The sequence below is a fragment of the Lissotriton helveticus genome, chromosome 6, assembly GCF_964261635.1.
Source record: "Lissotriton helveticus chromosome 6, aLisHel1.1, whole genome shotgun sequence".
Taxonomy (NCBI): Eukaryota; Metazoa; Chordata; class Amphibia; order Caudata; family Salamandridae; genus Lissotriton; species Lissotriton helveticus.
In genome coordinates, this window is record NC_136067.1 from 351453196 (window position 1) to 351479505 (window position 26310).

A 26310-nucleotide genomic window follows, 5' to 3' on the forward strand; every position below is an offset into this window, starting at 1 on the left:
GGTCTATTCAGCCCAGCCCTGGAAAGGCAGGACACCCCTCAACCCACCAAATGGCTGTCTGAACAGAATGCGCATCCCCAGACCCTGTCTCCCCAAAGCCACATGGTCAATACACATTATAGCAGAGGCACACCGGATGGTTAGGCAAGAAAATACCTACTTTCTAAAAGTGGTATTTTCAAACCCAGAATGTAAAAATCACCCTCACTAAAAGATGCATCTTAACATTCTGAGTTCAGGCATATCAAACTTTATTCTCCTATCTTGTTCCCATGGGCAGTACTACTCATAAGATGTTATCAGCAAATTCCCCATTCTATCCTAAGGGGAACAGAAAGCCTTACAATAGTTAAAAACATTGGCAGTATTTCACTATCAAGACATGCCGCACATCAGGGGATGTCCTACATTTCACATACATTGCACCCTGCCCACAGGGGTACCATGGGCCTACTTTCGGGGTGCCTAAAATGTAAGAAAAGGGAAGGTTAGGGGTTGGCAAGTGGGTGCACATGCCAGGTCGACATGACAGTACTAGACTGCACACAGGCGCCACAATGGCAGGCCTGAGACATTGTTGTAAGGCTGCTTGTGTAGGTGGCACAATCAGTGCTGCAAGCCTACTAGCAGCATTTAGTTTCCAAGCCCTGGCCACACACAGTGCACTGTACTAGGGACTTAACAGTAAACCAAATAAACCAATCATGGAAACACCGATCCATAACAACAATTGCACATTTACACAGAGGACTTCCAGTTTGGCACTGAGCAGCATTGGCAAAGTGCCCAAAGCATCTAGACCAACAAAAAGGAAGTCCATGCATAGCAAAATAACTGGAGGCAATGCCAGGTCTAACAGATGTTATTATCATTGTATTTGTTCCTGCATCTTTGCGGGGCAGGGCTGCTCTGCTCCCATAGCAGGGAAAGGAGTGGTGGCCCTCTGTAAAGTGCGCATGAATGTTTGATCAGCCCCCTTTGGCTGACCATACAGTTGAACTTCAAACAACGAAAGAGTGTAAATCAATAAATGTATAGAAGCACAAAAGGAGAGAAGATGAGTATGCATATCTTATTAGATTTGTATAGGAAGCCCTCACTAACCACCCTGGTTGGTGACATGCTTCATCATCGGGCCCAACGGGAGAAGCCAAATGCCTCCCTGGTGTGCTACAACGCTAGGATTACTGCGGAGCTGGTTAGTTGTGAAGATTATGTAAATGTGAAAAAGATTTAAAAATGTCCAGATTGTGTCTTCACATAAAAACTTTATTCTGTGGCCAATCTGACATATTAAAAGCAATGTGTTTAGGAAACTACCAAGTTAATTGTTTGGCTATTTCCACTTAAAGTGGGGTCAACATGTTTCTGCCCTTGATGTGTGATTTACTGGGCATTCGTCAGGACCATGGGGAGTGTACCTCGATGGTATGGGCACGCTAAGGCCCACCTTGATCAGAGGACGTAAAGTTAAAAATCAGTGTGAAAAAAGGGTGCAAAATGAACAAACCAACAAGTTGTCGGAAAATTACCTCATAATCAGAGGAACCTGTATAGTCTGTAAAGGAAAAATTGACACACAAACATATAGAAAGACAAAACACGTAATTAGTACGATCTGTCACGCTGGTTTGAAAATAATGGCCGTAATCGTATTTTATAGTGGTAGGTGCACTGGCCTCGGGGAAGAGGACCAGTGGTAGTACATGCACAATGCAAGGTAATGGCAACACAATAGCCCTCCACGCCTGGTCTGGCGTTATATCGATACTCGTGATGGTCAGCGATCAATGGGCCAAAATGCGGGGCCAGTGGATTAGGGATATTATCACATTTAGAGGACTCTCACTTGAAAAATAAAAGATCCACGCCCCATAGGTTTCGGGAGGGGGTGGAGGCGAAAATGGCACACCCTGTTGAAGGAAGGACAACATATAAAGCAGTTTGAGAAGGCGTTGTGAGAGATGCTTGAGGCATCAAGAAAGTACTTAGCTATTAGAGAAGATGAGTGGAACTCACGCCCGCAACGCCTGGCACCTGTTCAATACCTGCGTGTAGCCTCTAACCGGACCTCATGGATGTGGGTCGGAAGAAGAGGCATCGTTAAAGTAGTCTCATCGGAGATGCTGAACCCGGAAGACGACTGTGTCCACAGACGTGGGCTGGAAGCGACCCTCCAATCACAGGCCACGTTGGAAAGTGACGTTTGTGAAAGGCTAGAGCACTAACCCCGGTTGACGTTGAATGGAGGAAAAACAGGGGGTTCGAGCGAGGTGTCGGCACTAATTCTGAGACACTACTAAATTAAAAAGGAAGAATAGCCATAATAGAAAATGGGTGGTGGATCAGGCAAAAAGACCCTGTGAACAATTTTTAGAAGTATTTATGTTAATTCAATAAAAACTTTATTGAGTCGTTAGGTACTGGGTAACAAAAACAGACTATTCCGAGAAATGGCCGTATGCAGCGATTACTTTTGCGGTAGAGAAGAGATTGTTCTTTAATTCAGCACAATTTATTGTATGTAAGGGGATGCTAACAGTGACCGACTTTTTGTAATCTTAATTGGTGGATGTATGTATGTTGATTCAATAGACTATATTGAGTCGTAAGGGAGTAACTGGGTAACAGAAACAGACTGTTTCGAGAAATTGCGGTAGAGAGGAAACAGATCATTAATTCAACGCATTTATAGTATATAAGGGGGAGCTACAACCGCTGGTTATTGTTGAATGTGTAGCATTGTGGTCGTAAACCATTCATTATTTGTTAATTGTACTGTATTGGTGCAGTTGTTATTGTTTCTGTGCTCTGCATTCAATAGTTGGTGCAAGACGGGCAAGGATCAATTGTGGGATTATTGGCTGGGGCTAAAGAAAATGAGAAAATGAGGAAATGAATCAGGGGCAGTACATTGTCCCACATGAGGTTATAAAACCAATTTGGTATGTGGCTGATACTAGTAACCAAAGTGTCAGCGTTTAAGTACTGTAGACCATGGTATCCCATCATTCAGGCCATTTAGATGAGTCCCCAGACAGTAGACCCATCGTTGTTCTTTTTCGAATAGTATCTTGGTGATATTCTTGCCAGTGCACACTTGTTCGATAATGGTCCAGTTTAGATCGTTTGGGGTGAGATTTGAGAGGAGGAAGTGTTCACTCATTTTTGTGGTTACCTTGCGACACCTAATGTTGCTACGGTGTTCGCATAACCATACAGTTATGCACACTTTGCATGTTTTCCAAGCAGGTTGCATTACAGCCTGCATGAAGAACATACCCAGGCCCCCATTCCCCACGGCGTCACAATGCTGCATTTCAGTGATTGGTCAGGGGAGCCTGGCTGCTTCCTCTTCCGGCTAGAGCAGAGAGATAACAATGAGGAGAGACACAAGGAGGTACATTTTTATTTCCATCTAGGCCCTGCCACCCCATTGCATTCCAGCTGCTACTGAATGGTAGAGGAATAAGTGTGAGTCATCAAATTATGTTCTTAGAAGGAGGGAATTTCTAGACAGGGCTCTCTCTTTTGTCTATCTCTCAGGGATGTGGAATTCCTGTAGCCCAACACCCAGGACATATTGTTTGGGGTCAAGGGCAACAAGCTTTCATGATTATTTTGTCCTTGGGACAAGTAGGCCCAACCCTCTGCAGCACAAACCCTTTGACTGCCAGTTTGCAGTACCACATAATGGATCAGGGAAGGGCACTGTCTGCAGTTAAGGTAATATTTTTGTCCATATGTTAATGCTGTTCAAACTTGTATTTATGGTTTATTAATGGAAAGCCTTTATTAATAGGGTGAGCGCTCCAATTCAATGTTGTAATCTCTGACTGCACTGTTGACAGTGGTTCCAGTATACAAATGTGTACACATGTTTTCAAAGTTTAGCAATATGTATAATGCTCCCAGAATGCTCTCTAATTTGATATAAATATTGCAGAAGCCTGAAAGCAAAACTGGTGATCCTTTGCTATCAAAATAAAATGTTCATAAAATATTGAAGCAGGAAAAAAATTTTTGCTAAAATATTGTAACATTTCAGGTACCATTTCTTTGCAGCATCATTTAGTAACATGTGTTGATGCATGCTAATATTTCCCGAAATTATTCATAATGGAAAATCAGTGAAACCAGTTTCAATAAGATTATGCAAAACAAAATAAACAAGCATTGGCAAAGCCAGTGGGTCTGAAATTGGTGGTCAGCTTTTTAGTTTTGTCAATGTGTGACTTGTTTTGGCATGGTTTTTGTAAAACCTTTTTGGTGTGGGAGCTGCCGTACCATCGCCATTATAACAAACATTGGCAAAAGCAAAAATAGCTTTTGGTCTCAAAACGCGTACAATGCCACAGTGGTTACTGGCACTGAACAAAACTACTTTGTATGCCGATATGCTCCTTGTGAAAGAGCAGAATGCGGTCATGCACATTGAAAGCCAGCTGATATAGCAAGAGAGAGAATTTTAATAAACACAAAAAGCCACAGTCAACGGCAGACCAAAATAGGGGCTCAATTATTAAAGAAAGCCTCAAAAGTGCACCATGGTATATGTCCTTGCGTTAAGTGCAATGATACGGCTTTCGTGAATTCCCAAGAATTTACAGAAGTAGGATAAGAAATAGTACCCCTAGAAAATATCAGTGAACTGTATTTTAGCGTGAGCAAACATGCATATGTAGATTTGTTCATGCAAAAATTTGAGTGTCTCCAAGTTCACTTCCGCCACCCATTTTTCCCCCAACTCTGAAAGATTTCTCAGTATGGGAAAAGATTAGAGAAAAGTTGTTAAAAACCCTCAAAACATGCAAGTTAGTGGGTTTGCACAGACTCTAAAGGGCATTCTAACCCTAGAACTATTGCTTACTACTACCTTCTGCTTCAGGATGTTGATCAGCGGAAACGTGGCAACATAAGGGGATTCAAACACTACTATGGCAGGAACCCTGGCATACTGATAAGTAGAAAGGTGCCCCTGTGTAATGTAAGGTCCTAGAGGAGAGGGAAACAACAAAAAAATAGCAAACACCTCTAAGCTGACCTATATTACTTCCATTGCTGGCCACTAAGGCTCATGCATAGAACATGTTCCTAAAGTATTTAGTCAACTGGAATATTTCATAAACCCATATTTATTATTTGTATCAAGTTTTGGGGGTTATTCTCTTTTTAAAAAAAATCATCATTATAAATTAGCACAAAACATGAAAACAAACACGCATGCAGAGTAGTCCTGTTATATCAATTTTTCAATACATTTCATGTACTTAGTTTCATGAATGGCTTAGTATCTCAATTACTCTAGCATGGCTAAATAAGGCAGACAGAACAATTTCAATAAGGAAAAATAAACCATACACATGAAAAAGAGACAATTACACCATGACATTAGCCAAGAATAAGGATAAGAATAACCCCACACTCAATCATCAAACATGCATTCACACACATCAAATGCCTCATCCATACTGTTATAATACTACACCAACAAATAATACAGGTAACTGTTCAAAGACATATCAAGTAAATTATATTAATAACTTTGTGACTACAATGTGCTGATACATCACAGCAGTTTCTACACAGCCATTGAAGTGATATAGGTCAGCTTAGAGGTTTTTGCAGTTTTTTTAGGAGCCCTGGCATAATCAGAGAGGCTATATCAGAGCTCGTATTTAATGAGACTGGTGGCATAATGTGTCGCCGCACTACAAGGCACCAAAGGGACAAGTGGATTTTGTTACAGTACAAGTCGATTTTTGAAACTACGTGCCCATGGACAAGTAGATATTTTATTAAATTCCACACCTTCTGCTCTCTGAGTGTTTTTTTTTTCCCAGAGTTTTGTATAGCGCGAACTAGACCCGAACTGAATCAGATATCAGAGTGCTTTACATAGCACCAGTTACGTTACATGAGGACACGCATTCATTTTAGGCACGGGGAGATTAAGTGATTTGCCCAGAATCACAGGAGTTTTTTGGCATCGTTACTGAGACTCGAACCCAGATCTCCAGGTCCGAGGTCGAGCGCCCTGGCCCTGTTAATTCAGGAAAACTGATGACAGGCAGGTGCAAAGGTTTAACACTCCATTGTGCTCCTATTTTGGATACTCCTGCTTGGAGCTAGTGTCTTCATTACCTGGGCCCCTATTATGTATAGGTTGCACTTTCCCTGTTTGCACCACGGCACGTCTTCAAACAGATGCACAGTACATACACCACAAAAGTGCACTCTATTAGCTTGACTGCACTGTCCTCAGGGCACCCGCAAACTTGTGCTGCCCTTGAGGCAGCACATTCAAGTGAAATATGTAGTGGCTGCTTCACAGCAGCTCCGTGTTTTACTGTGCAGGGGGCAGCCCACCTGCACTTACAAAAGGGATTAGAGATCCCCTTGCATATGGGTGCAGTGAGTGCATGCACCCACATGCAATGGGATGGCTGGGGAGTCCATGGGCCTCTGACGGGCATAACCATACACTGGGGGTTAGCTGAACTGAGCCAATTGGTAAATTAGAGCTTAATCAGTAAAATATAAGTTAATTTGTTTATGTTGCTAGTTTGTACAGGACACCCCTTTTAATAATAATAATAATAATAGTAATAATAATAATAATACGGACATTTGTGAAGCGCGAACAGCTACGTGCTGTCCCGGCGCTATAGCAACAGGCAGTTCGCCCAGGTGGCACAAACAGCAACACAAACGCTTTTAACATTGTTAACATTGTTAGCCAGTCTTTTACCTTTTTATTGTGATCTCCTCATTTCCTCATTACTCGTAGGCCGCTCTCCGGTCCACCAGGGCCCTTCCTTGTGCCAAGTGAGTGGAGAAAATTGGGCTTGGTGGAAGCTGGCTGGGATGTTGGCAGCCACATATCTTGAGCGGTTGATGCTCTAGTCGTCCCCCACCACTTGTGTTACCGGACACTGGCATAGCTATTTAAGCCAGGCCTTGGCACGGACGTGCCGCTGCCATGCCAAAGGCGCGTCAGGGGCAAGCCAATTTGTGCCCATCTGCGCTCGGACCATGCTCCGCTTCAGCCACTCTGCCGGATCTCGGGTCTGCCCAGAAACCATGATCTCCTACTCACGAACTAAGCTTTTCGAGGTATTTAATATTAACTCGTGCTGCCCAGGTCCAGTTCTTAATTGTTGTAATAGCACAGGGACTCAGAGTTGCCTCATTTGTAAATTATGCTCACAGATATTAAGGCGACAATAAATACTAATATCTACCCCAGTAAGCCCACAAAAGCAAAAGTGAATGACACACCCAAACCCAAGGGGCATAAGGCCCCACAAGGGCTACACTGTGCACTCATAAACACACGTTCATTAGTCAAACACAAGCACAAATTTGCTGACTTCGTAGAAGCGCAAGCCCTCAACATAATATTTGTTGTCGAAACCTGGTCAGATAATCCTCTGGCCCCGACCTGGTAGTGGCCACCCCATCAGGTTTTTCTATTGTTAGGAAAGATCGTATAGGAAAAAAAGGGGGAGGACTAGCCATAGTTTATCAGGATTATCTGAAAGCATTCTTTACTGAGATCCCTACAGGCTTTGACTGTGAAGTGCTCTCCTTCAAGATTGCTATTAACCACACCTATTCCTTCAATGGTCTTATCGTTTATCGGTCTCCCAGTCCAAGGGCAAATTTTATACATACTATGAGGCATGTTCTTGAATATAGAGTGAACTCCAGGGACTACACTATTCTCAATGATCTTAATTTTCACCTTGAGAATCAACAAAACAGGGGGCCTCTTTTATGAGGCCTTGCGTGAGTTTTGCGCTTCCGATGCGTCACTTTTTGTGACGCATCGGCGGAGTAAAACATGCCTCCTGATGCGCACTATTTACAAAGTGACGCTTCTAAGCAGATGCGTCACTTTGTAAACCTCTGCGCTACATTATACCTGCATCCGGTTTAATGTATGCAGAGGGGGCGTTCACCCGCAAAAAGCCTCGTAATAGTGACGCAGTGAAATCTATGAGATTTCACTGCGTCACTTTTAGGATGCTGTTGCGTAAAAATCTTGCGCCTGCCTCACAGCAGGCGTAAGACTGACGCAAGCCCTTTCACATGGGGCTTTCCCCATGTGAAAGGAAGCATTGCTGGAGTTGCGTCACTTTTGTGACACACTCCAGCAATGCGTCACTTTTGCGCCTACAGATACGTCAGAAATACTGACGTATCTGTAACTCCTTGCGACATGATGCGTCATATTATAAATATGACGCATCAATCATGTCGCAGGGAGAGCGCAGTGAAAAGTGACGCATCGCTGTTTTCACGCAGGGAGGCGTCACTTTTCATAAATGAGGCCCAAAGATTCTAGCATCCTTATGGATCTGTTGACCAGTGTAGGTTTGGAACAGATTATGGGAGGCCTCACTCACAGAGCTGGTCACCTCCTGGATGCCGTCTTTACCGATTGCCCTTTTTTTAAATTCGGCAATACTCTTCAACCACTCTGGTCGGACCATTCAGCAGTTATGCTAACTCTTACAATGCCTTTTACCGCTGGCAATAGGATTTTTCCAGTAAAAAGGCAGAGGCGATACCAATGGCATCGTTTAGATAGAACTGAGTTCAATATCAAACTAGTCTATAGCAGACCCCTTTCATCTCAAGACCCAGAGACAAAATCACTAGATTATAACAGCTGGATTGCTTCATTGGTACATGCGACAATCCCCCAGAAAGCAGGGAAAATCAGCAGAACGGCTCCTACTCAGCCATGGTTTTCTGAAGAGCTAAGGGTTTTGAAGAGGCAATGTCATAGACAAGAGAGGCGTTGGAGACAGTCCTATGATACCATGGAGAACGAAATATATAAGGAAATAATAACACAACACATAGAAATGATTCATAAAACTAAAATCGACGATTTCTTGGAGAAAATTAAAGCAGCTAAAAATAATCCTAAAGAACTGTTTGTTATGGTCCAGAAACTGAGCCATACTCAGGAGTCTGGGAATACTGCAGTAGACCAAGAATTTTATAACACCTAACATCTTCCTCCTGTGGAAAGGTATCCATCATTTAGGATGCGTTTGCTCTGCAGCCTGTAAAGGACATAAGCACTCTGCTTATATAAAGTGATGTAGAGATAGTAGAATCAAAAACATTCTCCCAGTTTCCGATCGTCCACAATTTTTAGACTTTCCACCTATGTCTTATGTGCAGGTTGGTAAACTTTTATGTGCCACTAAAACAGGATCGCTGATTGATCCTTGTCCTCCTAAGATAGTGCAGACAGTGGTGGAGACAGTTGCATATCAACACACAGGCATATTTAATTTGGCTCTTAAATCTGGAATATTCCCCAAAATCTGGAAAATCCTTTATTTTACCCCTGTTAAAAAAAAATTACTTAGACAGATCAGATTCATGTAACTATCATCTGATCTGCCCTTACCAGCAAAACTTCTTGAAAAGTATATGAACCGTAAACTAACTACTTTTAATAATACTAATCATGTCCTTGACTCCACACAGTACAGTTTCCGGAGTTAGCACAGTACGGAGCTTGCTCTAATTACTGCATCAAAAGAAATTAGACACTCAGTAGACAACAGAGGTATGGCCGCCTTGATTCTTCTGGAACTCTTGGCAGCGTTCAATACTGTAGATCACAGCCTCCTGATATATCTCCTCCAAGAAATATGCATAGCAGGTGTACCTTTCTCACTTTTCCAATCTTTTCTGACAGATCGTGAGCAAGTAGTGGAACTGGATGGCTTTGTGTCGCACACCTCCCAACCCCCGTGCGGGGTCCCACAGAGCTCTTCATTGAGTCCCACCCTTTTTAACACTGGCCAGACTGATTAAATCATACACCTTTGTGATAGTATCATATGCCGATGATACAGAGATCATTGTCTCCATTTCAACTAATATTCAGGACGCTGCCCATAACTTTCAAGCCTGCATGCAACAAGTGAGCAGATGGATGCCCGAGAACTGCCTCAAGTTAAACTCAAATAAAACGGAAGTTTTACTTTTTGACAGAGATCCGCCGTTTTGGTCATCTGGTTGGTGGCCTCAGGAATTAGGTCCCGTTCCCACTTCAGCCACTAAGACAAAAAATTTGGGAGTTCTTTTTTTTACAACTCTGTCTTTTTCCCATCACATGAAGGCGCTCACATCATCTCTGTTTTTCACACTGAAAATTTTTAGAACATTTCCCTTTTATACCTCCAGAACTTCAAAAAAACTGTGGTTTTGGTGCTTGTTTTATCCACATTGGACTATTGCAATACCCTCTTGGTTGGTGTACAAAAGGGACTCCTTATCAAACTGCAGGTTTCTTCGAAATTCCGTGGCGCATCTGATTTTTGGCATTCCTAAATATTCTTCAGCTAAGTAGGCCCTTAAGGCCTTGCATTGGCTAGTCATTGAAAAATGTATCAATTTCAAAGCACTATGCATTGCCCTCAAAGCCCTTCATAAACGCGGCCCAGACTATCTGATTAATCCATTTTGCTGGTACGTCCCTTCCAGAAATCCTCAGTCTTCATCACACAAGCTTGTAGAGGTGTCCAACCCCAGCCGCGGGCCGTGGAGGGAGTTACGGTGGGGCAGGGAGGGGGGGAGGGGGAGGGGCATGGTGGAGAGGGCTAAAAACCGGCATATGGATAATTATAGGTAAGTTAACAATTTAATTAATAAAACGAATTTCGTAGCGCGCACTGCATCGCATTTTGGGATGCAGTGGGCGCTACGAAATTCGTTTTATTATTTAAATTGTTTACTTACCTGTAATTATCCATATGCCAGTTTTTAGCCCTCTCCACCCTGCCCCTCCCCCTCCCTGCCTCCCTGCCCCACCGTAACTCCCTCCACGGCCCGCGGCTGTCCAACCCCCGACTCTCGAACTGAGGTGGTAAAAGCTTTGTAAACATCACAGCCAAATTGTGGAACCATTTGCCTGTTAAGCTTAAAAATTCGCCAGATTTGTGCTCTTTTAGGTTAGGTCTAAAGACTTGGGGCCAGATGTAGGTAAATCAGAAATACCAATTTCTTAATAGCGAATTTTACCGATTCGCTATTAAGAAATCGGTATGCCCTATGTAGGTAAAGATTCTGTAAAAAATACTGAATCCTTAATCAGGCATATGCATCAAAGTAAATACCGGGAGCAAATGGGCAGATTCTCAGAATCTGCCCCTTTGCTCCCGGTATTTTTGCATTTGGGATGCATCATCCCAAATGCAAAAATCGTAATTTAAGGAATCTCTAAATTGAGATTCCTTAAATTGCGATTGCATTTAAGGATTCCCAAATTGAGATTCCTTAAATGCAATGCATGAAAGTAAAAAAAATAGCGAATTCGCTAATAGGGGGAGCAAATTACCATGAAGTTGGACTAAAACTTTGAAAAAAGTACTTTTGTGCATTTTTCAAAGTTTCATGTTGCGCACACACATGCCCTAAGGGCATGTGTGTGTGCAACATATGTGCATAGATCAATTTCAGGGGTGCAACAGGGTGTCATTTTGACACCCTTGCACCCTTGAAATGGCATGAGCAATTTGCGAGTGCCTACTGGTACTCGCAAATTGCTCATGCAATCTCCAATACATTCCAATGGGCCTATAGGGCCATAGGAATGAATGGGACAGCATTCCTTAATTGCGACTAGCAATTTGCGAGTAGCAATTAAGAAATGTTAAGGAATCGCTATTTTAATAGCGATTCCTACATGCATAGGCTTTTGCTATTCCTAAATAGCGATTCCTTAAAAAAAGCTATTTAGGAACAGCAAAAGGCTACGTTGATGCATCTGCCAGAATATTCCTTATTACCGAATCGGTAATTGAGATTCGATAATAAGGAATGCCTACCCATTCATTTCTATGGGCTTGGAGACCCATAGGAATGAATGTGAAGACATTCAGTATTAGCGATTCGGTATTACCGAATCGGTAATACCGGGAGGTATTTCAAGGGGGCCAGGGTGTCCAAAGGACACCCTGTTGCACCCCTGAAATGTGCATGTGTGCACATGTGGCACACATACATGCCCTAAGGGCATGGGTGTGTGCCACATGGCACATTTTAAAAAGCAAAAAAGTGCTTTTTGAAAAGAAATCGCTACTTACCACCAACTTGAAGTTGGTGGTAATTAGCGATTCCTTAAGGCTCAAAAGCACTCTTTATGTATTTCCTACATTGCATTTAAGGAATCAGTATTACCAATTCCTTAAATGCAAGAGAAATAAGGAATCGGTATTAAGGAATCGGTATTTACCGATTCCTTATTTACCGATACCTTACCTACATTAGGAATGGCTAAATATCAGTCGTTAACGCTGAAATTTACTGAATTTCGACATTACCGACCGGTATTTAGCCACCTACATCTGGCCCTCGGTTATTTAACGTATAACTTCTCTCCTTTCAGGTCTTATGTTTCTTAATGTTACCATGTGGTTTTGATGCCAAGGGTCCAGATGCCCTAGGGTATTGGTTGCAGTATACAAATAAATAAATGGGATCCCCTTTGATCCCTCAAGAGGGCTGCACTCATGGGCCGCACTGAAAGTGCGCCACCTTTTTGTGTCTACAATACGGCACAGGCGCAGAGGTAAGGAGATACCCTCATTTGCATGCAGCCTAGCCCCCATGCAAATGAGGGAACCCTCTCTTGAGATAGTGCTAGGGCTACATGTGCATCAGAGCTATCTGTATCACAGAATGGGCAGCACAAGCACCTGTGGCCCTTTCTGGAGGAGTTCTAAAGTGCCCTGGGTGTGCACAAAACGGGTGCAAACGCCTGTTGCACCCATGGGGTACTTTTGTAATACAACCCCTGCTGTAAGAGCCATCATCATTCACAAAGAATATCTGTGCTCTGCAGTCAGACATTTTTTTTTCCTAAAGAACCACTACAAACTGGTTCCTGGACTTTGAACAGCGGCTTAACATCACATGTCTGGAAAATCAGAATAAAGGCGGTACCCAAATCATGCCACATTGTTCCGGTTTCACCTTCTTCAAGGAAGCACATGCTCTGCAGAATATTTAAAGAGATACTGTAATGCAGGGCTGGTGTCTCTCTGGTAGCCAGTCTCCCAGAAGTGAAGTGATATTACTTGAAGCCTGCATAACCTGCTGGAAAGCTATGGGATTTCCAAGAGCCTAGAAGCCTGTCTGCCTGCTCAGAGAGGCAAGGGGTCTGCCTGGCCCTGCAGAAGGAGCGACCATCAAGTAGAGGAACCCCCTTTGTGTTTGCAGAGTATGGGGCACTCAGAAGACCAGATGTTTGTGTGGTTTATGTGGCAAATACATGAATCACCCTTAACCCCAAGTAACAGCATGACATGCACTATCACAACAACTTGACCACATGAACATGTTCTGCAAGTCCAGCAAGACCCGACAATTCACTGGTTGCGGTGGACCCCGAGCAACCTACAGGCTGCTACCGCCCAAAATGTCACAGCTGTAGAGCTCTGCTGTTCTGATCTGCATTCATTGCCAAAACGCAGGTGGTGGTGCTGCTGCCTGTGATCTCGTGCCCACCAACTGTGACCATGAAGGACACTGGCACCATCTAAATGAACACGTAATACATTTTTTTGATAGTTTGGAAAGAGTCCACATTTTATGATTTCCAGTACTAGTTCAACCTGTGACTTAACAAGAATGTTCTACGACTTGCCAAATTAAAGATCTTTGCCATTATTTTTTAATGGAAGCTAAAGCAAATCATATCAATCGGCACCAATGCTTATCAATTCTTAAGGTCAGTCAATAGTGAGAATTTAGATTGGTGTTGAAAACCTTTATTCATGAAAAGAGATTAGTAATCTCTTTGTTTTTATTCAAATTAGTAAATCAGATAAATCGGTCTACAGAAATATATTAATTAGTAAAATATGGTTAGGATCAATAATAATGCAAAATGACAGTGGTGTTCCTTAAATGAATTAATCTCTGTTCTGAATAAGGGTCCAAATTAAAAGTTTATAAAACCCATAAAAAGTTCAGGAAAAGAGGAAAATTAAAGCAGCATGATGTTCAAAATCAAATTAAGTAAATGAACTCCCCATAAAGATTAGTTCATGAAACTCACCCGAGGTTCATGCCTCAGTATACAGTTGCAGTAGCAATCTGTTCATATAAATCCTCAACAAGGAAGTATGAGTCAGTGGTTGCAGCAACATCTACAAATGTCAGGGACAAACAGGGTGGTTAAAGTCTCAAAGAATGTTTAGGAGAATTTCCTCAGAAAGAAGCATTACAGTAAAAGTCCTGAAGCTAGCTAGTAACCTGCACTAATATAAAAGACAAGAACACATATAAACAACATTGTTACAGGTTAGATCACTCTGGTCCAATGGGATACATCTTTCAATGGTGAGAAGGCTTTTTTCTTCCTTTCCAAGGAAAAACACATGAAATCGACAGTCTACTATCAAAAATGTAAAAGACATCACTACACATTTATGTTTCTGGAAGAGTTAACGTTGGTTCCCAGGGAAGTAAAATGCAGAGTCTATTCTACCATTTATTCAATGTTTCACTGCATGACAATGAACTATACTAAATACAGAAACATTTGCTTGCAGATTTCTAGTTAGGTAAAGCTTTTTGTATTTGAAGTAAGTGAGAGTTATTGTTAAAATATGCGATTCTCTATTCAGTATTATAAGAATTCGAGATAGATAGGAAGTTCAAGCTTGGTACAAACGAGAACATGTAGCTTAAAGAAAGTAATAGATTTTATCAAACTTGGAGATTCTGCAGTCATGACAAAGATTGTAAGCGAGGCACACTAAGGTTAATCTATTAAATACACTTGTGCATAGTTCAGCAAATTCTAAAGCTTCTATTTGTGAAAGGGAAATATAACGGCGGCCTACTGATGAATATAACAGCCTAAGGCATTTCGCACATTTTGACTATGTGTCATATTATAATGTGTTTTCATGTTTATATCTAAGGCAAATCATCAACTTTATTAATTAATTTTAATTTACATTTTGAGCTTTATCATCTTGAATCTAGAAATCACAAGTCTGTGTCTTGGACTCAGAAAGTTTTTCACATTAGAGAGACAAAATGGCTAATGGGTTACTAAAGAGAGTAGTACCTCACACAGTCTAATTGTGTGCTTGCACCTCAGACAGATTTCTGCCTACAATATTTTTCTTTGGTGCTAGAACTCTATAATCAGATGTAAAATTCATGTATAACTTGACTAGAGCCCCCTAGTTGTCTTGCAAAAACCTGCTGACTCTCCATTTATGTGTCTGTAGCATTTTGTTTTGCTTTTTAATAAGACAAACCCTGGGTTGACGACATGAATTATTGTGTCTGTTGTTTAACAGCTTGATTTATAAGCCTCTATTCACCACTCCATCTCCCTTAGAAGCCTCTGACTGCTTACCCTAGCTACTCTGAAAGGCAAGTGGGAAAACAGTACTTGGCTGAGTTTCCTCTGCTATGGTAGGATGGACCCCACAATACCGGCCGCTAACCACCCAACCCACCACAGGTGTGGCCAAGCAGCCTCTTCTTGTTTTGTGGACGCCTCATGAGTTCTGACAGACGTCAAGGAGTCTGATTCTAGGGAAAGGCTATATGTTTGTGACATATAATAAACATTTGCAATAGCCATAAGTCTGTCTTGCATTTTAAATCCAGACTAAAACATTAAAGAAAAGCCTGTCACAGTGAAAAAAATCCGAAACAAAAACAATTGTTTTCTACATACAGCACATTTATGAGATGAATAATTTAATTTGTGATGATTCCATTTACTTTTGAGATGTAAAATAGTCCCTCATGCATTATGATGCAACCATTCCATAGGCGGCTAAACACGAAAGAGACAAAGGCTTGAGGTGAGACAGAAATACTCCTTTGGGTGAAGTCAAAGGCCACTCTGTATATTTTAAAGAGCTGATAACATTAGGTGAATTAGGCAGCTGGACTGTAAAGCCAGACCACAAAATGCATATGCATCTGTAAATGATCAGGTGACTGCTTCTCAAGTTGAGATTGGCAATTTATGAGAAACCCACTACTACTAAGTAATCAAAGAGTCCCTTGGAACCTTTGAATAACCCTACTAGTGTTAAAATGTATGAGTAGGAAAAAGTGTACAGTTCTTTTTACAGGGATTTCCATGTTAATCATTGATTGGTGGCAATATTTACAAGAAAGAAAGCAGATATTGTGCTCACTGAATGTATATTCAACAAGTAGCATGTGTAATCTGAACCAACACATGATAAGTGGGATTAAAAAACATGACCTATTCTAGTGCAATTGCAATGCATATTAAAATGTATTTCATGAAATGCCTTTGCTACTATATTTTTCTACCATGGCAGAAATGAAAGAAGAAAAAGACCCACATAGACCATTAGCACAGAACTGCAACAGGAAAGCGCAGAAGATTGATTTCCAGCTTATAAACTGGAGATGTATGTCAGAGGGAAGACAATAAAAATGCAATGCAAAGATCTCAATTTTACAAAGTGACTTTTATTACTGCGGGGACACCTTAATTTACCTGCCCAGTGATAAATGTCAGTTAGTAAAACGCAGCCCTCAGGGCTCGCTACATGAGTGCCGGGTGCCTGATTGGCAGGTCGTATTTGCTGAGTTTGCCAATTAAAAACCTCACAGCACACTCCCTGTCACTGTGAAATCACTGCGAGATCCCAGTCAGGCAGCACTGTCCTCCTCCTCGACATGAAAACTGACAATAGAAGTCCCAGGACTCAATAAATGAATATACTGCTGCATTGATTATTTTATATCGTGGGCTGTTGTGTCCACGAAGGGGCTTGTAAAGTAGGTTGTATAAGACCTCAATTGCCTTCTCTTTATTACTTTATAGAATACTCAATGAAAATCCTTTACCAGAAGGACACACAACATAAAAAAAATGTTGCCTGATTAAGTATCTTAAACTTCTCAGTATTTCATTGGGAAGTCACATCACGGCCAAAGCTAAATAAAAATTCTGTTTTGAATTGTAAACAGAGGGATGATTTTTTATATATACATATTTAATTAAAAAGCTGTTTCAGTTTTAAAACCTCCTTATTGAGAATTCAAAGAAACATAAAGCTTTCTTCTAAATAAGCACTCTGTTTAGGAAATAAACATCTTACATTATTCGTTACTATAGCTCAAAACAATTAGCCATTTCTTATTATTTCCAGACAATGAGAACTGTAACTCTTTATTTTGTTCATTACATGTTTTTCTATAGCGCAGACCTAGCAATATGGGCAATTGGTGTCCCAAAAGTAACCAGAGCAACATAAATGAGGTGAGACTACAATAGAAGCAAAAAATAAAAACAGTTAACTTGCATGATAAAACAGGCAGGCATTACATTAAACGCTGATGAGGAAGATTTTGACTTTTTTCTGAAGTGAAATGACTTCAAGATTAGGTTAGGCTGACATCTTTGAGTCGACGATTCCATTAAAGAGAGGTAGAAAAGGAACAGCAGATTTGAAAAGTGTATGGGAGGTGTTGCTATGGATGTTTTAGTGGGGCGAGAGAAAAGGTCAGAAATTGTTAGCTGATGCTTGGGTTAGATTGTGTGCTCACAATTGCTACTGCATGAATCTTCAGTGCCGCACTTGGTCTATGCTACTGGAGAGATCTCTATGCAGAGGCTCATGGAATCCTGTCAAGGTCTTTAACAGCATCCTAGGTCCCTACAAAAAAGCTGCAACGCGAATGTGGTGAATCAGTGGCCATTTGCACCCGTTTTTGTTGCTCTCCACGAAAACGTTTGTTTTAGGGAAGGGGTTGCAGATGCTTGTGCAAACTGTGCTTCGTCTGATCCACTCCAAGTAAATATAGGGACACCTTTGCCCATGTCCCTGTGTGGTATTACAAATGCGTGCCTAGGGACAAATAATTAGTCAGAATGTGCACTGATTGTGTGCCACATGTAAGGTGGCACGCAGTCAGTTAGCCCCCTAAAGATGCCCTTTGACAGAGATGTACCAGGGAACTAGAGATTTCTCCAGGCATCCCCTCACAAGCAGATCCAGTCACACACTTCAACTGCCTGTGGGGGTATCCCTCACTTCATTCAAACTAAGGTCAATGAAAACTGCACTGAAAATTGGGCCAGCAGTTTCAGCTAGTCCACCTTTCACTAGTGCACTGTTCCCAGGGCAGATACACGTTTTAGTAACTGTGCACACAGTCCTGGCCTGTGTTGCAGTGTAGATCAGGAATGTGTGCCTGATATGTAACAGTGTCCATGATATCCAGCAGTTGCCTACAAGAAATTACACTAAAAGGATTGTGCCATTTGACTAGTGAACACTGGATGGAAAATGCTTTTCCATCCAACCTGTGGTGGATTCTTAACTGACACAGAGGGCTCAATTCCGATTCGGGAAAGAAAACCGTCCAACGAATCGTATTCGTAGCCGTTTCCGTACGAATTGTACAAATCTGTCGAATCGCGTAGTACCATCCGTTTCTTAAAATACGAACGAATTCTTGCAAACCATACGAAAATCATGCGATAATCCGTACGACACGGACTTGGGAAATAAACCGTACAATTCGTAAACATGTTGTACAACCCGACAAGTACGATCCAGACCGAGAACGGGATTCGTATGGGAAAACGTAGTCGCGTAACTACTGCGATTTGTACGGAAAACATCGCATATGAGCGAGCCACACAATCAAATATGATCCGAACCCCCCCTGAACAAAGCGCACGCGAACCCCGGAAAAACTACGCGTATGAGCGAGCCACACAATCAAATGCAAAACGAACCCCCCCTGAACGAAGCGCACGCGAACCCCGGGAAAACATCGCATATGAGCGAGCCACACAATCAAATGCGAAACGATCCCCCCTGAACGAAGCGCAAGCGAACCCCGGAAAAATGACGCGTATGAGCAAGCCACACAATCAAATACGAATCGAACCCCCCCTGAACGAAGCGCACGCGAACCCTGGAAAAACGTCGCGTATGAGCGAGCCACAAAAGCAAATACGAATCAAACCCCGTGAATGAAGCGCAGGCAAACCCATTAAAATAGCACAAGGAGGGTTCAAGCGACTCGCACAACACCACAACTCATATCTACTGTGTACAAACCATTGGAAATCAATGTCCTGGCCAGATCTAAACAGGCAAACAGAGGGCCTAACTCAGACCTACCCCTTATAACACACCCACCAAAAATTCAAACTAAGCCCCACCCACAAATGGACCAATAAAAAGGGCCCACACACACAAACCATCATCCTTTGATCCTTTGCAACACACCCATTTAGCCACAGAGCCAGACAACAGACAAACAACTGCACACATCCACCTTCACACATACCCCCAATCACATTCAGACCCACCCCCCATTCACATTCATACCCACACACCCACATCCATACACCCCCCCACCCCCAATCACATTCATCCCACACCATGTCCGCACACAAGAATCCAAAGTTCGCAAAGGAGGAGATGGAGATCCTTGCAGATGAAGTCATCAGAGTCGAGCCACAGCTGTTTGGTGCATTGGTCAGACGGACCAGCAAAGCTGAGAAAACACAACTGTGGGAGAGGATCGTCAATAAGGTGAATGCTGTTGCACCCATCAGACGCACCAGGACAGAATGCCAGGCCAGGTAGTACGATCTGCGGAGGATGGTAAAGAAGAAGATGGACACCGACTACCAACAGAGCCAATACACTGAAGGTAGTGGTCCCCGCAGACCAGTACAGTACCATCCCTGGGAGGAGAAGGTCATGGCCCTGCTACCACCGGTGGGAGTACATGGGATTGAAGGAGTCGTAGAGCCTGATGAGTATACAAACAACTCATGTAACATGGGGGTAATGGCAGCTACACTCCAAGTACAAAAAATGCCCGCAACAAGCGCCAAGCGCCAGCTACCCATAACTACAGGCAAAAACAATGCAAATGTCACTAACATGTGTATGTCCCATTAACAAACCAAGGCAATACCATGTCCCATGCTACAGGTAGCACAGACCCAAGATTAGACGTCCAGTATTCTGGGAGGGTGGATGTCACGAAATACATTGTGGGACCCCAAATCAGACCCAATTCCCTGTGCGTCCGCAGGGGGGTAAAGGGGGGATCTTGGCCCCCCTGGATTGCCAGTGTTACTGGTGTTGGCCCAATCAGGGCCGGCCCTAGTCCATTGTGCCTTACAAATGGTCCCATTGTCCCAGGTGGTAGCACCCGACATTGGGTGGGAAGGGTGCAAGGGGTAGGGGAGGAGGTGCAAAGGGTAGGGTGAGAAGGGTGCAAGGCGGAGGGTGAGAAGGGTGCAAGGGGGAGTGGAGGAGGGTGCAAGGGGGAGTGGAGGAGGGTGCAAGGGGGAGGTGAGAAGGGTGCAAGGGGGAGCAGAGGAGGGTGCAAGGGGGAGTGGAGGAGGGTGCAAGGGGGAGTGGAGGAGGGTGCAAGGAGGAGGATGAGAAGGGTGCAAGGGGGAGCAGATGAGGGTGCAAGGGGGAGGGTGAGAAGGGTGCAAGGGGGAGTGGAGGAGGGTGCAAGGGGGAGTGGAGGAGGGTGCAAGGGGTAGGGTGAGAAGGGTGCAAGGCGGAGGGTGAGAAGGGTGCAAGGGGGATGGTAATGAAGCTAAAAATCTGAACACCCTTATAAACATCTCTGTTGATGCCCATGTCCAACTGTACTCAACCCATATGGCGCAGGAACACAACCATGCATCATGTTCAATGCACATGGAGTGTGAATGTACTGACAAGTTAGCTGACACTGGGCCCTGGTTAGGCAGCACAAGGCCCTCCTGTGACCAGTGCAAACAAAAACACCGGGACACCAAGGTCAGATAGCTTGGGCAGGAACTCACAGCCACTGTCATGGCAGTATGCTCCATGGGGGGACAGCCACACCACGAGGCAGGCGCAGTGCCAACTCAGACTCCAACTACCACCACAGGCTGTCACACACACCCCTTACACAAACATACCCACCTGGGACAGGCAATGGAGTTCCCCACTGTCACAATGGTCATGTAACACAACTAAACCAATTCAGATCTGATGAAGCATCCAAGCAACAAATGCATGGTGCACATTCACAAGCAACTTGCGCTTCTTACACGCCGCCGTTGCGTCACATCTGTGACACAGCTGCGGCACAAAAGAGGCGCCATGGTGCTGGTAATTTACAAGGTGACACATCTGGGATAGGTGTCACGTTCTAAAGCCCTGCGCCACAGGTAGGTGTACTGGCGCAGGGTGGGGTGTAATGGTGCAGGCATGCCTCCCAAAAGTGGCTATGGCAAATCTACAAGATTGCACTCTGTCACTTATAAGCACATGCTGCGTCAAAACCCTGTGCATGGCTGATGCAGGCGTAAGAAATGAAGCAACATTGTGCAGATAGGGCCCCACAGACCATTTCTGGAGCTGTCTTGCGCTGGTGACGCTACTCCAGCAATGCGCCTACTTATACAGCACAGATGTGTGACGCTGCTGACCCTTTTTTCCCACCATGGTGCTCCACAATTATTATTATTACGAATTTTAATATAGCGCCTGGTTACCATCAGGCATCCCCGCGCTTATCCAGAGGGAAGCAACATCACATCGGCACAAGAGATCAGGCAGGAAACAAAAAAGTTTTCAAGAGTTTACGAACACGTAAAAAACTTGCTTCCGAACGTAAGTACAGAGGGAGGGAATTCCACAGGGTGGCCACCCTTATGGAGAATCTTCTTCCACCAGTTCTTTCTTTCCTTACCCTCCTGACCTGCAGCAGGTGTTGATGGTCAGAACGGAGAGAGCGGGGAGCCTTATAGGCTTGGACCATATCCTCAAGGATAGGCGGCCCTTTCCCCTGTAGAAGTTTGTGGGCTATGCAAAGCGATTTAAATTTAACCCTCTCTCTGACAGGGAGCCAATGTAGCGCCTTTAGTGCGGGGCGAGCAGACTGACGCCTAGGGACCTCCGTCAAAAGCCTGGCGGCCGCATTCTGCACTTGCTGCAGTTTGTTTAGTGTACATTCCGGGGCACCCAAAAATAGGACATTACTAAAATCCAACCGCGAGATGATAAGCCCCTGAATGAGTAACCTCCTAGAGGCTGCTGGCAGGAGAGGTAGGATCTTCCGGGCTGAACGGAGCAGGCCGAGACACACGCCTGAGATCTTTTTCGCGTGTGTTTTAAAGGAAAGGTCCTGCTCAAGCCACACCCGAGGCTCTTGATCTCCTGCTTAGGGGTGGGCACGGGTCCCAAACAACTGGGCCAGCTGCTAGGAGGTAGAGAAGGTGAAGAGTTCCCCAGCAGCATCAGTTCCGTCTTAGAGCCGTTAAGCTTGAGGGCTGAGCTACACATCCATGTAAAGATCTTCTCCAGGCATGTGTGCAACCGGTCGGGATGATGAGTCGATTGTGGGAGGCCTACTACCAGCTGGGTATCATCAGCATAGCTGATGATCTTAATACCCAGAGGCAATACCACACTCTCCAGAGGGGCTATGTAGGTGGTAAATAAAGTAGGGCTCAACGAAGAGCCCTGTGGCACGCCGCACTGGAGAGGTACTGAGGATGATTTCTCAGGGCCTTCCCACACCTCAAATGACCGGCCTTCCAAAAAGGAGACGAACCACTTGAGGGCCACGCCAGAGACCCCCACCCCTGACAGCCGTCGGAGAAGCACCTGATGGTCTACGGTGTCAAAGGCAGCACTGAGGTCCAGGAGGATCACTGCCACTGATCCCCCTGAATCTAAAATGCTCCTTGCACTCTCCACGACTGCCAGCAGGGCGGTATCGGTCCCCTGACCGGGATGGAACCCAGTTTAAGAATTGCCCAGAAGGGCGTTAGACTCCAGGAAGCGTGAAAGGCGGCTATTCACCAGCTTCTCGGCCACCTTACTGATGCCGGGAAGCAGGGATATAGGCCTAAAATTGGCAAGGTCGGCTGGATCCAAGTTAGGCTTCTTTAAAAGAGCCTTCACAACCGCACCTTTCCAACTGGGGGGTACTACTCCTTGGGCAAGAGACAGATTAATAAGGTCCGTCACAGGCCCGCCGATGGTATGGGCCACCTGCTTCAGGTATTTCATGGGGGCAGGATCTTTCGGAGAGCCACTTTTCATAGATGTTAGCACTGTGAGAACTTCTTCCACAGTAACCGGGCCAAGAGAGTCCAGCTCCACCGGTCGCACCCTAGATTGAGACCCTGGACTGTCACTCGAGGGGACATCCTCGGTTAGCCGGGGAAGGGAGGCAAGGATGTTATCAATTTTGGTTCTAAAGAAAGTGGACAACTCTGAGCATTTCTCACGTGGGTCCTCGTGAGTGACCTGAGGTTCGGGAGCTTTCAAAAGTTCTTTGATGACCCTAAACGATTCCTTCGAGGAGTTGGCCGCAGAGCCAATTCTCTCCGTAAAGAATCCAGTTTTAGCTACCCGAATAGCAGACTTGTAGGTACTAAGAGCCGCCCGGTATTCTCTACGGCTCGTTTCGCTCCAATCTTTCCTCCAGGACCGCTCCAGCCTCTTGCAGCCCTTCCTTAGCGTTCTCAGTTCAGGTGTATACCAGGGTGCGGATAATGTGAATGCGTTGCATCTGTGCTGGTATAGGTGTGGTGCACAAAGACTGGTGAATCCCTGCTGATATGCAGGGCTGTGCCAGTTATAGTAAATATGGCCCCCCATGTCAATGACTCAGGAGCACATATCAATCGGACACCACAACATACCCATCCACAAGTGACAATTGAGAACAATCCAAAGCATGGACAACTACCAGGTGGAACAGTGCCAACTACAATGTGTATGAGAAATGGATGTTGCATTACATTGCATTAAAATTGTCTGTATTTCACACCCACAGGGCAACGTGCAGAATCGAACCCCAACAATGGGGAAGATGATTCACAGTCCCAGGCTCTGCAGGACCCTCATCCCACCAACAGCAACGCCTCTCACCACTCCATGGATGATCATGACCGATCTGGCACCTCTGGTGCCCCAACCCGGGCAGCATCTGGATCAGGCACACCTGCGCCAACCGCCACCACCATTCCTGCCACAGCCCAGCAGACAGCTCGGAGCCCTGGCCACACTCAAGAACTGAGTCAGTCTGACAATGAGGGACAAGGTTCAACGGGCACCCAGGAGAGGGCAGACAACACCAAAACTGCCATCACTCAAGGGTCCCGTTAAGCCGATGAGCCCACAACGGCAGGCCAGGCTCGTGTGGGCAGGGTTGGTGGGAGTGGCAGCAGGTGGAGGGGAGAACCTGACCAGCTGCAGGTACCGGTATGTCTGAGCTCCGCAACATCATGGAGGCGTACCGGCGGGACACCAGGGTGTTTAGCCAGGTAGTTGGGGCCCTCACAGAGATAAAAAACCTGCAGGTCGAGCAACACGCCAGTCAACAACAACACCAAGAACGGATGGAGGCAAGACTGGCTGAGCTCCTGGCGGTGCAAAGGGACATTAGCCATTCACTCCGTCGGATTGCTGACAACATACAGCACCCTCCCTGTGTCACCAGGCAAGACACTTCAAGGCAAAGACGGCCACCAGGCACAGGGAGGGAGGAGGAGGAGGAGGAATTGTCCAACGGAGCGTCCCGTGCATCATCAAGGCCTGCACATGAGGGTCCCCCAAGGAAGGTGGGTTGTCCACGGAAGACACACTGAGAGGCAGCGGGCCATGCACATCTCCCAGGACACCTGGTCTGGCACCTGGAGTCTGTGTGCAACAGCATCACCTCATTGACTGTCCTACTCTCCCACATGGACTTGCTGGTTGCAGTCTGACCAATGACGGCAAGCACCGTGGTCTGGACTCTGGTGACTCAAACTGCAAGGCATCACATCTCCCTTTGTGAACTTTGGATTCCCCCCCTTTTTGTACAGCACCCATCACTAACTCACGTTTCCCGCACAAGAACGATAAAAAAAAAAAAACACTACTGAAATTGATATTGCAGTCATTTTCCATCATTCTACAACATACGTGTGGGGATATGTCAAAGTATGCCACAGTGTGGAACAAACTCAACCCATCCATACACTGGGATCTGAGTCCGGTCGAGGACACACATAGGTCACAATGTATCATCAAATACAGACATCGAGCGCTATACTCACATGTGATGGTTTCAATCTGCTGAGGGGGTGGGGGGTCTGCCATACTGCTCAGACAGACAGTTTTGGAAGAGTGTAATGAAGGTGTAGAGGTCATGGGTCATGTGGAGGTGCCCAGGGAGGGAGTACCAGGTCTGTTTGGTAAGGTGTGATAACTATCTTCCGCATGCAGTTGTACTGAGGATGTGAAGAATGGTGCACAGGGCAAGGTTGGCTGGACGAAGTTGGTGCAATGGGGTGTTGGATGGGAGACGTCCATGTTCGTCTTCGGGGCTGGGGTTGTGGAGTGCCTCCTGAGTGTGGCTGAGGAGTATGAAGGTGATTCTGCTGTTGAGAGTGAGCCTAATGTAGGTATCTCAGGTGGACGGTCATGTGGCTGTGGCAGGGGATGTTGAGGATGATTTGTGCTGATGCACCCTGTATGTGCACAAGTCCTCCTGGAGTCTGGCTGTTGTTCCTGTGTAGAGGGCGTTGCTGTAGTACGGCCGGCTGTTGCTGTGTACCTGGGTGACTGTCTGTCTTGACTAGGACTCGATCTATCTGATGAACATTTGCTGCATGCGGAGGGACTTGCAGCATGAGGTAGAGATGGTGTTCATTTGCATGGTTATTGTGAGCGAGTAGTGTACGATGAGCACCTGCTTGCGTGTGTGGCCAATGTGTGCTTGTGTGCTGCCGAGGCTGCTGTGACGCAAGGAGTTATCCCATCCATAAGGGGACATTCCTCAGATGATGAGCCCAGTCTTGTCCAAGTCCAGCCTCATGTGGCTGAGGTACCTTCATATGAACCTCATGCCTTCTTGAATTTTGGATCTGGGAGTGGATGGGTCTTTGGTGAGGGTGAGGAGCAGCTGGGTGTCATTGGCAGAGGACATGATAATGAGAACGTGTGTGCATGTGATGTTGGTGAGGGGGGTCATGGAGATGATGTAGATAGTCACACTGCGAGATGACGCCTGGGCCCGATGACCCCAGTGTACTACCTGCCCAAAGGGGGAGGCAGACTCCCTGGGCCTTACTGGTGAGGCACTTGGGGCTTCCATCCTGGCCCTTACTCGGGATCCCAGTGTTGGAGATGTGTGATCTGACACCGTGGTACCACATGGTGGTGTAGAATGCTGGATGAGAGGTCAATGGGGTGAGGGTGGTGTACTCACCATTGTTGAGCACGGTCCAAGATGTTGTTG